Genomic DNA, 10,931 nt, shown 5'->3' on the forward strand with positions numbered 1-10,931 from the left:
CTATATCATCCCCTACACTTCCATTTATTACACACATGATCCTATTTGATTTCATTGAAGTTGCCCATTAATTAAACCTAAGTAAGTTTCTTTGCAGTTATCTATATGGAAGATCTAAGATTGCTCTAGTTCAATATTGGATTCGAGGGTGTGGTTGGCTCCTATTGGGGCTTATTTGGATTCATTTTAATAATTTAAATTATTTAATGTGAAAACTTGTCAAATATATCAATTTATGTATAAAAATCATATTGATTATGTATCGATAATCATTTTCTCATATTATATTTGTACTAACGCCAAGTATGATTTTAAAAATAAATTATTGATACAAATATAATTTAATTAAGTGACTATCAATTATATTTAAATATTCATATGACATTAATTATGTGGTTCAGCACAATAAATTAAAAATATAAAATTTATCTGGTGATACACGACAATAATAACAGTAGTGCTACATGCACCAATTAATGTACTAACTAATGTACGAATATTGGTTATGATATTATTATTGATCTCACTCATTAATCACATTATAAATATCAAAAATTTCTTAAATTATGTCACATCATCAATTGGTACAATAGTTAGTACACTAATTAATACATATAATATTATTCTAATAATAAATCTACAAAAAAAAATGCTTGAAAAATTATTAAAAAAAGTACTACTGGGCTCGCCTCACTTGCAAACGAGAAAACAGAGATAAAAGAGAAAAATAAATAATAAATTAAATGTTTTTTTGATTCATACAAGGGAGGTCCAAAATCAATCATATGTTATTTTAACCCATTTGATCATCTTTCTTGGAGCCTATGTAACTTGATTGCGCTTATGCCACCTATTTCACGGTATAGATGGGCTGAGAAACATGTATGTTCCGTGGACTAGTCAGCTTGTAATCACACCCACATATATAGCGATGATGAACATGAATGGGTGAGATTCTGTACGGACAAGTTCTGCGATCTCTCTGTGGACCCACAAGCAACTTGATCAAAACCAAGCGCTCAAGACCGTGGGTTTAGCCCTTGGGCTTCTTAATTGGGTCCCACTTTTGAAGATTCCCCTCATTATTATCTTTTTTCCAAATTTTAATCAGATTTTTCTTTTTTATCAATTAATTATAATTTTCTTTTAATTATTTTAAATTTATAATTATTATTATATATAGAGCAGGTAGATGTACGGTGTTGGTGTAGGGGATACGGAAAAGTTGCCTGTATGTGATTGTTACCACTCTCCCCACAAGTGGGAAATGTGAAATGTGAAATATGTTTGGAGAGGCATTATAGGATGAGCATGAAGTCGATTATCAACAATGGACCCTACATGATCATGTTTTTTGGGTGCCAGTCATATCTGATATCTTTCACTCATCACAATTTCACAACACCCTCATTCACCTTGTCGTTTTCCTCTTTTTGGTTTTGGAAAATATTATTTATCATAATTTTTTGTTTTGAAAAATGATGTGTACGATGTAAATTTTAAATTGATGAGATGTGAATTACGATCAGAATAATTATGGCTTATAAATATTTTTTTTTGAATAATTTTTTTATATATAACATGGTGTTGTTTTTTTTTCTCTTACTATTTTTATAGTTTAGAGTTAATTATCTAAAGGAGGGTGAGAGTTGATGACGTGATAATTTGACATGTTAAATTAATTATGTAAAATAATTTGACTTATAAATATGCCAATCTAAACGTGACACTAATTCTATGCGTATTGGCACATTGACCTCTTTAAATGAATAACAAAGATTCCTAATAAGAGGCCTTTTATTAAATTAGGATAAAACAAAATAAGATAAAATTTTAAAAAGAACATAGAAACAGTAGTGATAGGTGAATAATATGCACATTTCATCATATGTATCAAGGTGACATAATATTACTTGATAGAATGATGTCAATCTTTATATAGATGTTAATTTAAACGGATTAAACATGTTAAAATTGTATTACAAGAGTTTGAAATTAATCAGATCTATTCATTTTTTATTAGGTCGTGTCAATTTTAGTTTTTATCAAACTTAATCAACTCGTACCTATTAACTATGTATTCAGTTTGTGTGATATCGAAAATTATCGCTATAAACTCTTCAGTTATCTTTGTCCCCATTTGGGAAGTTAGTTAGGATTAAAAAAGTATAAAATAAATAAAATAAATAAGGTAATAAAATAAAATATCGCATCTAAACTATAATCACTTCACTTTTTCTTTCATAAAAAAATTAAAAAATTCTCTCCAAATGAAATTAATGTAGTCAAACTAAATTAATTAAAAAATCAGATTAAAAAAATTCTTCCCAAACACCAATCCAGAGTGATATCATTTACCACATGATAATGTTTGTATCCCATTATTAGTGACTGTATAATAACTAGGTCTTTAATGTTGGCTTGAAAATAGGGTCCCTATTTTGAGATCACAAAGAAACATTTCAATAAGAACATTAAATTTGGCAATTTAGTACAAAATCTACATATGTGGATAGAATTGATGCATAAAAAGTTGCACAAAACAGAGACAATGAGTGCAACCCAAACTTATTTTTGTTTTATGTAATTTTCTATTCACTAATTTTGTGCACATAGCAAAGTTAAATCATATAAAATATTTATAAAACTCATCAAACTATCCTATAAAAAATATATATGGAGGATCTCAATTGAGAGAGAGAGAGATGAAACTGGCACATCACAAGCTCTTGGTTTTTCTTTTTTCTTTTTTCTTTTTTTCTTTTTTTGTGGAACTATTTAAAAGCACTAGGTGATGGTGGAAAAAAAAAGTCTCAATTTAATCACAAAAAATGTTAAATGAATAATGATATGTTGAGATGAGATCATTACAAAGATGTCAGCATATAAATGTCACTAAAATGGTGAAAAGAAAAAGGATAAAAAAGTCATTAACCCCAAAAAATAATAACCATCCCTTATTTTTAAGTAATAAAAAGAAAGAACTCTCATTTTGTTTAGCTAATCACAAACAACTTATGCCCCCTTAATCTTTTTTTATCTCAGTGTACTTTTGAGTCCTGAGTTAATAAAAAAAATTCCAAAAAACAAAAAACCTAAAACTGAATTTCTGGGATTTTTCAACTGGACAAATATTAAATCCATTTTGATGTTGGAATCTTTCAAATATATATATATATATATATATCCTTTTTGGGTGATAAGGCTGGCATATCCCACATTTTGTGGACTCAGTCCAAATTATATATATGTACTACCTAATGGGAAACGGTAAACAACAACAAAAACAACAGCTACTGATGACCAATGTACATTCTTATCAACAGCTACTGGATGGGGATTTGGGGTGGCTGCTGTGCGGGGTGCACAGCAGTCACTGTTGTGCAGCTAATTGGACTATTTTTTGGATCATTTTGATAATTCGAATCGTTCACATTTTAGAATATATCAAGTAAAATATATTTGTAAAAAATCAAGTTAATCGAACATCGTTTATCCATTCATCTACACACATTTGTATCTACAAAAATAAATAATAATTGTAATTTAAAGTATTAAAATGAATACAAATATGAGTGGATGAATGGATAAACGATATCCGATTAACTTAATTTTTTACAAGAAAAATGAGTGGGAGCACTAATTAGTGCTATCACTAATGATGTGGCAGTAGGCCCCATCATGAATGATTTGATGTTTTGGCCTTGGTGTTGTATTTTTTTTATTTTTTTATTGAGTGTCATGTCATTAGTGGTCTTTTTAGAGCTCCATAATTAGTGGTTTCTATCATTGTTGTTTTTACAAATATATTCTATTTGATGTATTCTAAAATGTGAACGGTTCCAATTATCAAAGTGAATCCCCAAAAAAACCTAATTGGCTGCACAGCAGCAGCCACACCAATTCCGACTGGTGGTGCATTAACCTTCTCGTACGACGGATTAATGAATAATTCTATATAAAAAATAAAAAATAAAAATAAATAAAAATCAGCGAAAGAGATGACCCGTATCAGGTGGTAGGCCCATTTTCATTTTCGTTTTTTTTTTTTTTTTCCTTCTTTTTTATCTTTTTAAAATTGTTTTTATTTTTATCTTTTCACAATTTGTTCATGTTTTATTTTTTCTTCCAATAGTTAGGTGTGGCAATGTCTAATGTGAATTTTTTAAATAATTTTGTTAGGTACATATAGTACTCCATATCAATAACAACTTTGCTAATACACTAACCATAATAGGACCTTACTAATTTGGTAATTTGCTTAATGTCCTTATTTTTATTTTAAATTTTTTGTGTTAATAATATACTCTCTCTCTCTCTCTCTCTCTATATATATATATATATATATTCATTTGGGATTTCACTTATATTTCATAAAAATTAAAGCAAGTATAAGTTTTGTATATTGATAATCATCTTTCCACATATAATCAAGTGGCTTAAACCAATTAAGTGGTGAAGCCGCTCTCTTTTTTCATTAATAATTCTAGTGATCATCAAAAGTAAACTAAAATTTTAAGGTGAAAGTGATGTGTAAGGTGTAAATTTAAAATTAGTAGGTTAATTATGAGCCATATCTAGAATGAATTTAACCTACAAGGGTAGCCCAGTTGGTTGAGGGCAAGGGACCAAGGACCTAGAAGTATGCTCCTTACTAGGTCTCAGGTTCGAATCTCACCCCCAGCTAGCTACTGGCGGGCCACTGCGTTTTTGCCCGGTCGATAAGCTCAGGGCCCCGAGATTAGTTGAGGTGCAATACTCTAAAGGAGTGCTGGCCCGGACACTCGGTTATCAAAAATATATATATATATATATATATCTAGAATGAATTTTATCCTTATATTTTTAATTTGGATAAAATCTTAAATAGTTTTTCTAAGTAGCACACCATGTTTTCATTATTACCCTTCTATCTAATGAGTGGATTAACATACATATATGGTGCACTTTTAGTACAATTCTTTTTTTTCCGCTTGCTTTATGAGATTAATTTATTAAGAATATCCAAATTAATATTCTATATTATCTTTCAGGTGTCACTTGTTTGATCCCCACTACAAGACATGTTAATTGGTTCGTAAAACTATTTCAAGCCCCTAATTAATACAAATTAGATCCTATGTCCCAATTTTTTTTTGTCGTCTGTCCTAAATTTTTCAGTATCACAGGACCAAAGTCATAAAAATAAATTCTATGGTTGAGGGGATATTTAAGACTAAAAAAAAGGAAATTGGATAGAAAATCCTAAACCAATTTAACATGAGAATAAGGTCCCGTTTGAAAATCATAATTTTTAGTTAAAAATTCACTACAAATTATCACAAAACTCTCTTGATTTTTTTATATATTTTTTTATAAAAAATAATTAAAATAATTAATTCTCAAACGTAGCCTAATTCTCTAATCCCAAACACCTACACCAATAACTAACCTAATGCACTTTCTTCACTAGGTATTGCTTAGGCCTTGTTTGGTGCTCCTCTACTCATATCCCTTTCCTCCCATTAATCATCATCTTCATCTACACATTCTTTTATATAATGGATTTTGAGGTTTGGTCACTTGATGCTCCATACATCTATCGTGGTTTATCTCTTGAGTTGTCCATGACCATATACCTACCCTTTCCACGCGGATAAAATCCTTTATTTTCCTCTTTTAACATGTACTTAAGTTGCTTTTTGAATCTTTTTTCACACCTTGCAAATAAAAATTAATCTCACTTTGTCATAAAACCAGTTTAAGCTAATCCAATCAATATATTGTTTCCATGATCTTCAAAACAACTACCCACATTTAGCAAACACAGCCAAACAGACCATAATGTGTTTGCCCATTTTTAGTGGGGATTGAGTAGTGTGATGAAGTGAGGAGCCCTAGTTCACATGTCATCATCAAATCAAATCCCCAATCGAGTTAGTGCCTACTATGCCTCAAAAAGCAAAAGGGTGTGTCTATCTAGATATGTTCTTTTTCATTAACATATATATATAATATTAACTTTGTGATTATCTCTTAATGAATTGTTAATTATGTGCAGTACATGTTCCTATTTTTCCACTCCCTAGGGTTTTTTTAGTTGGGGATGACTTAAGTTTAGATGGGTATGCCACGTCATACACACCAACTTATATGCAACTACTTTGGCCCTGTTTGGTACAGCTTAATTTCAGCTTATTTCAGCTTTCAGCTTAATTTAAGCTATTTTGATGTGTTTGGTTTAGCTTATAACTTATAGCTTATAGCTTTGTGGAAGTCAGAAAACAGCTTATTCTTTAAGTGGGGCAGGAGATGCTTTAAGAATAAGCTGGAAATCAGCTTAAGCTGAAAGTTATAAGCTATAAGCTGTTTAGCCATAAGCTATAAGCACTTTCCCACAGCTCTACCAAACAGGGCCAAATAATAAAAAAAAAATTAAATATTACACGTTGATCATCAAATAATTCAGAATCTTTAAATTTGGATACTTTTGGGATATATTTGATTTAATTAACCTAATTTTTTTTAAGTACCTTTTGTCTATAATCCAACGTCTAAAGCATCACAAGCATGAATTTGGATTTTGTTGCTTTTTGCACATGTCGACGAGATGATGAGGATTTGAATCCAGAAACATATATTAAATTATATAGGAAAATTATTAGAAAATTACTTTTCAATTATTTGTATCTCAATTAGTTCATAAGATATTTTTATATTTAAATAAGTTTTATTATTTTGAATATTTGATTTACCAAATCTTAATTATCATATTCAAGATATTTATGAATAATTTTATCCTTACAAATATTTTTTGAACTCTTAACAATTTGGTGATGTGAATATTTACATAAATAAATTTGACAATATGAATATTTACAATGACAATATGAATGTCCATATCATAGAACATTTACACTGTCAATGTGAATATTAATGCATGCTTCACTCTATTATTATTAGGGATATTTTGATAATTATATCACCCCATAGAATTTATTGAAACATAAAAAAAATAATTTACACTAAATAAAACATAAGTGGATGAAGAGTGATTTATGAATAAATGCCCCCTAAATTTTTGAGTATTTTTTATTTTCGGTTAATATGTTTATAATTAAATTACAATGCAAATTAACATCTCTCTATAGACTCAAACCTAAAACATCATTTATCTTCACACCAAAGCACCTCTCTATGACTACTTAAACAATTATCTGAGGATCTTATTGAGTAATTACACTTTGCACTCTTATGGTTAAAAGTTAACTTTTTGATTTTTTTGATTTTTGTTTTTTTTGTATACAAAAATATAAAAAGTGATGTGACTTAAAATGAGTTAAAAGTTAAAACCTAACTTTTTACTTGCTTCCCAAATTGCCTCAAAAATGTGGCAAACAAACAAGTTTTAAGTGGTCTGAATAAGTCTTTCATCCAAATAACTCAATTCAAATCTGTTCATTAATAACCGATGTTAAGTAGGTTGGATTAAATTAGGTATAAGTTAAACAAATGAAGTCAACAAATTGAATTGTTTACTTTATTGAATTCATCTTCTATTATCTTTCTATCGAATGACTAATAAATTTTTAATGAAAATGGTCCTAAGTGTCATGTAAATTTAAACATCAAGGGAATTATGTTTTCTTCAAACTCGGAAGGAAGTTGAGTGCAATTTATCTTTAAAAAAAAATCGTCTTTTTTCTCATTCACTTTTAATATTATTTTTATAAATTCTTCTACTTACATAGAAATTAATCAAAAAATTAGACACACCTTCTCACATGAGTGTAAGATTCACACAAAAATAAAACTTATGTTATAAGAGGAGATTATATTTGATTTTGTAATCAATTTCTATATAGATAAAAAAAAATTCTTTTGTTTTTTAACAAAATCTTTAGGCCATGTTTGTTTGGGCAAACTGGATTAGATTGTATTAGCATTTCCATGACTAATAGTCCTAGAACTACGAATCCCTTTGGATTGTGCATCTTATCCTATGTTTGGATTGAGTTAGAATTATAAGGAGAGATTAAGAAAATATTATCCAATCCGATGTTTGTTTAAGGGAATTGGAATGGATAGGACATGACAGGACATGGGACATCTAATATATTGACCATAATGCCTCTATTATAGTCATTTGATAAGTTAGTTTAGATTTTGACTTAGTACCTCAATTTATATCACATCCTCTATGTGGAATTAAATAGTCTATTATATGTGAGATATAATATCTGGATAGATTGTTAGTCCGTATTTCAATTTTATAACCAAATATTAGATTAATAATTTTATTAGATTATTAGTCCAATCTAAACACATGTCTGCCCAAATAAGTATGATGTTAGTGAAAAGGTTTGTGGAAGTTTCTTCTTCTGTTGCTGCTTCAACAACACACAATATTTCGGACAAGTTTTAAGTGGTCTGAATAAGTTTTTCATCCAAATAACTCAATTCAAATCTGTTCATTAATAACCGATGTTAAGTGGGTTGGATTGAATTAGGTATGAGTTAAACAAATGAAGTCAACAAATTGAATTGTTTACTTTATTGAATTCATCTTCTATTATCTTTCTATCACATGACTAATAAATTTTTAATGAAAATGGACCTAAGCGTCATGTAAATTTAAACATCTTGTGTTTTCTTCAAACTTGGAAGGAAGTTGAGTGCAATTTATCCTTAAAAAAATTCGTCTTTTTTTTCATTCACATTTAATATTGTTTTTATAAATTCTTCTGCTTATATAGAAATTAATCAAAAAATTAGACACACCTTCTCACAAGAATGTAAGACACATGAGTGTAAGATTCACACAAAAATAAAACTCATGTTATAGGAGGAGATTATATTTGATTTTGTAACCAATTTCTATATTGATAAAAAAAATTCTTTTGTTTTTTAACAAAACCTTTAGGCCATATTTGTTTGGGCGGACATTTCCATGACTAATAGTCCTAGGATTACGAATCCTTTTGGATTGTGCATCTTATCCTATGTTTGAATTGAGTTAGAATTATAAGAGATTAATAAAATATTATCCAATCCGATGTTTGTTTAAGGGGATTGGAATGGATAGGATATGACAGGACATGGGACATCTAATATATTGACCATAATGCTTCTATTATAGTCATTTGATAAGTTAGTCTAGATTTACCTCAATTTATATCCTACTCTCTATGTGGAATTAAATAATCTATTATATATGAGATATAATATCTGAATAGATTGTTAGTCTATATTTTAATTTTACAATTAAATATTAAATTAATAATTTTATTAGAGTATTAGTCCAATCTCAAACACATATCTGCCCAAATAAATAGGACGTTAATGAAAAGGTTTGTGGAAGTTTCTTCTTCTGCTGCTGCGTCAACAACACGCAATATTCCATACGTTTTTGCTTGTTTCTTTTTCCTTTTTCTTTTTTGGGGGAAAAGGATTCTTTTTCTTAATATCATCTCATCATCATCATCATCATCATCATCATCATCCTAAACTTTTGCTTCTTTTTTCAATCCGTTCACACTCAATTTACAACTTCCAAAGCAACTCTATATATTAATATTAATAGTTATTAACAAAAGTGGAAATGAAATATATTTTTTGTATGATCTTTGACTATTACTTGATTTTTCTTCTACCGACGTGGACAATGACCCACCTCTTATGGGTCTTTTAACTTACTTAATGGGACCTTCTTAATCAATACAATTAAATTTAATCAATCAACTAATCACACTATTTAATTATCCTCATCTTTACTCCATTGGTAACTTGTATAGAAGAGTACAACATGCGTGGTTATTGTCCCATGGTCCATACAACTTGCAAGTATTACAGTCTCAATATTGTAATTTATTGTTTTGGTTTTTCTTTATTTTGATTTTTTTTTTTTTATTATGTAGAACTGTATGATACAATTTTTGTTGATATAATTTATGAATGAAATTAAATAACCATGGCAAATGTTATGTTACAAATCTAATGGTAAACTTTAAAACAACTCTTCATGTAAGGTTGTGAAAGCAATTAAACGAGTTTTGAAAAATATAATTGATATTAATATGAAGTCTAAAAAAAATATTCGAAAAGTTTTTAAAAAATAAAAAATAAAAAGTGTAAATTAAATTCATTCATGATTTATCCTTGTTATACTAAACTTAAATCTATACAACATTTTAAAAAAAAAAAACCATTTTCATGTTTTTTTTCAGGTTCTTAACTTTTTCAAATACAAATATCTAACAGTATGTTTATATATCCAGAATAAAAAAAAAAAATCAAAAAAATAGAATTTTAAGCAATAGCCAACATTTATTATTTATTATTTTGTCCTAAAAGTTCAATTAACACTTCAAATATGATGATACCAAATAGAACCCAACTTGAAGGTATCTGTCTAGAAGGACCTAGTCAAAACCAAGCAACTATGTTATGGAGTGCATACACGAGAAAGTTCTACTTGGGTCATAAATATCAAACAACATCAATGCCAAACCATTAATAATGTATGATGAAAACACCCAAAAAAAAAACTTGACCCAATTTTTATTTTGCTTTTTATTTTTAATTTAAATAATTTAGCCCATATATTTTTAGTTTAGTTTCAATTTAGTGTTTTTATTGAAATTCAATGTTTAAATTAATGGCTTTGTTACACATGCCAGTCTCCTACAGTATACACATTGAAAAATTTTATAGTTATTTGAAAAAAAATAATCAAATTAAAATTGAACTTAAAGTGTAGAATTTAAATTATTCAAATTAAAATAATAGAGATAAAAATAAAATTTTGATTAACTATAAAAATAAAAAATATATAATTTATCCAAAAACATATATAACTCGTTTAGGAATATGCTTTTTTAATAATTTTTTAGTTAAAATATGATGTAAAAAAATTAATATTTTTTCATTTTTTATAAAAAAAAATATATATA

The sequence above is a fragment of the Camellia sinensis genome, chromosome 5, assembly GCF_055761805.1.
Source record: "Camellia sinensis isolate YWXY chromosome 5, ASM5576180v1, whole genome shotgun sequence".
In the NCBI taxonomy this organism is placed as follows: Eukaryota; Viridiplantae; Streptophyta; class Magnoliopsida; order Ericales; family Theaceae; genus Camellia; species Camellia sinensis.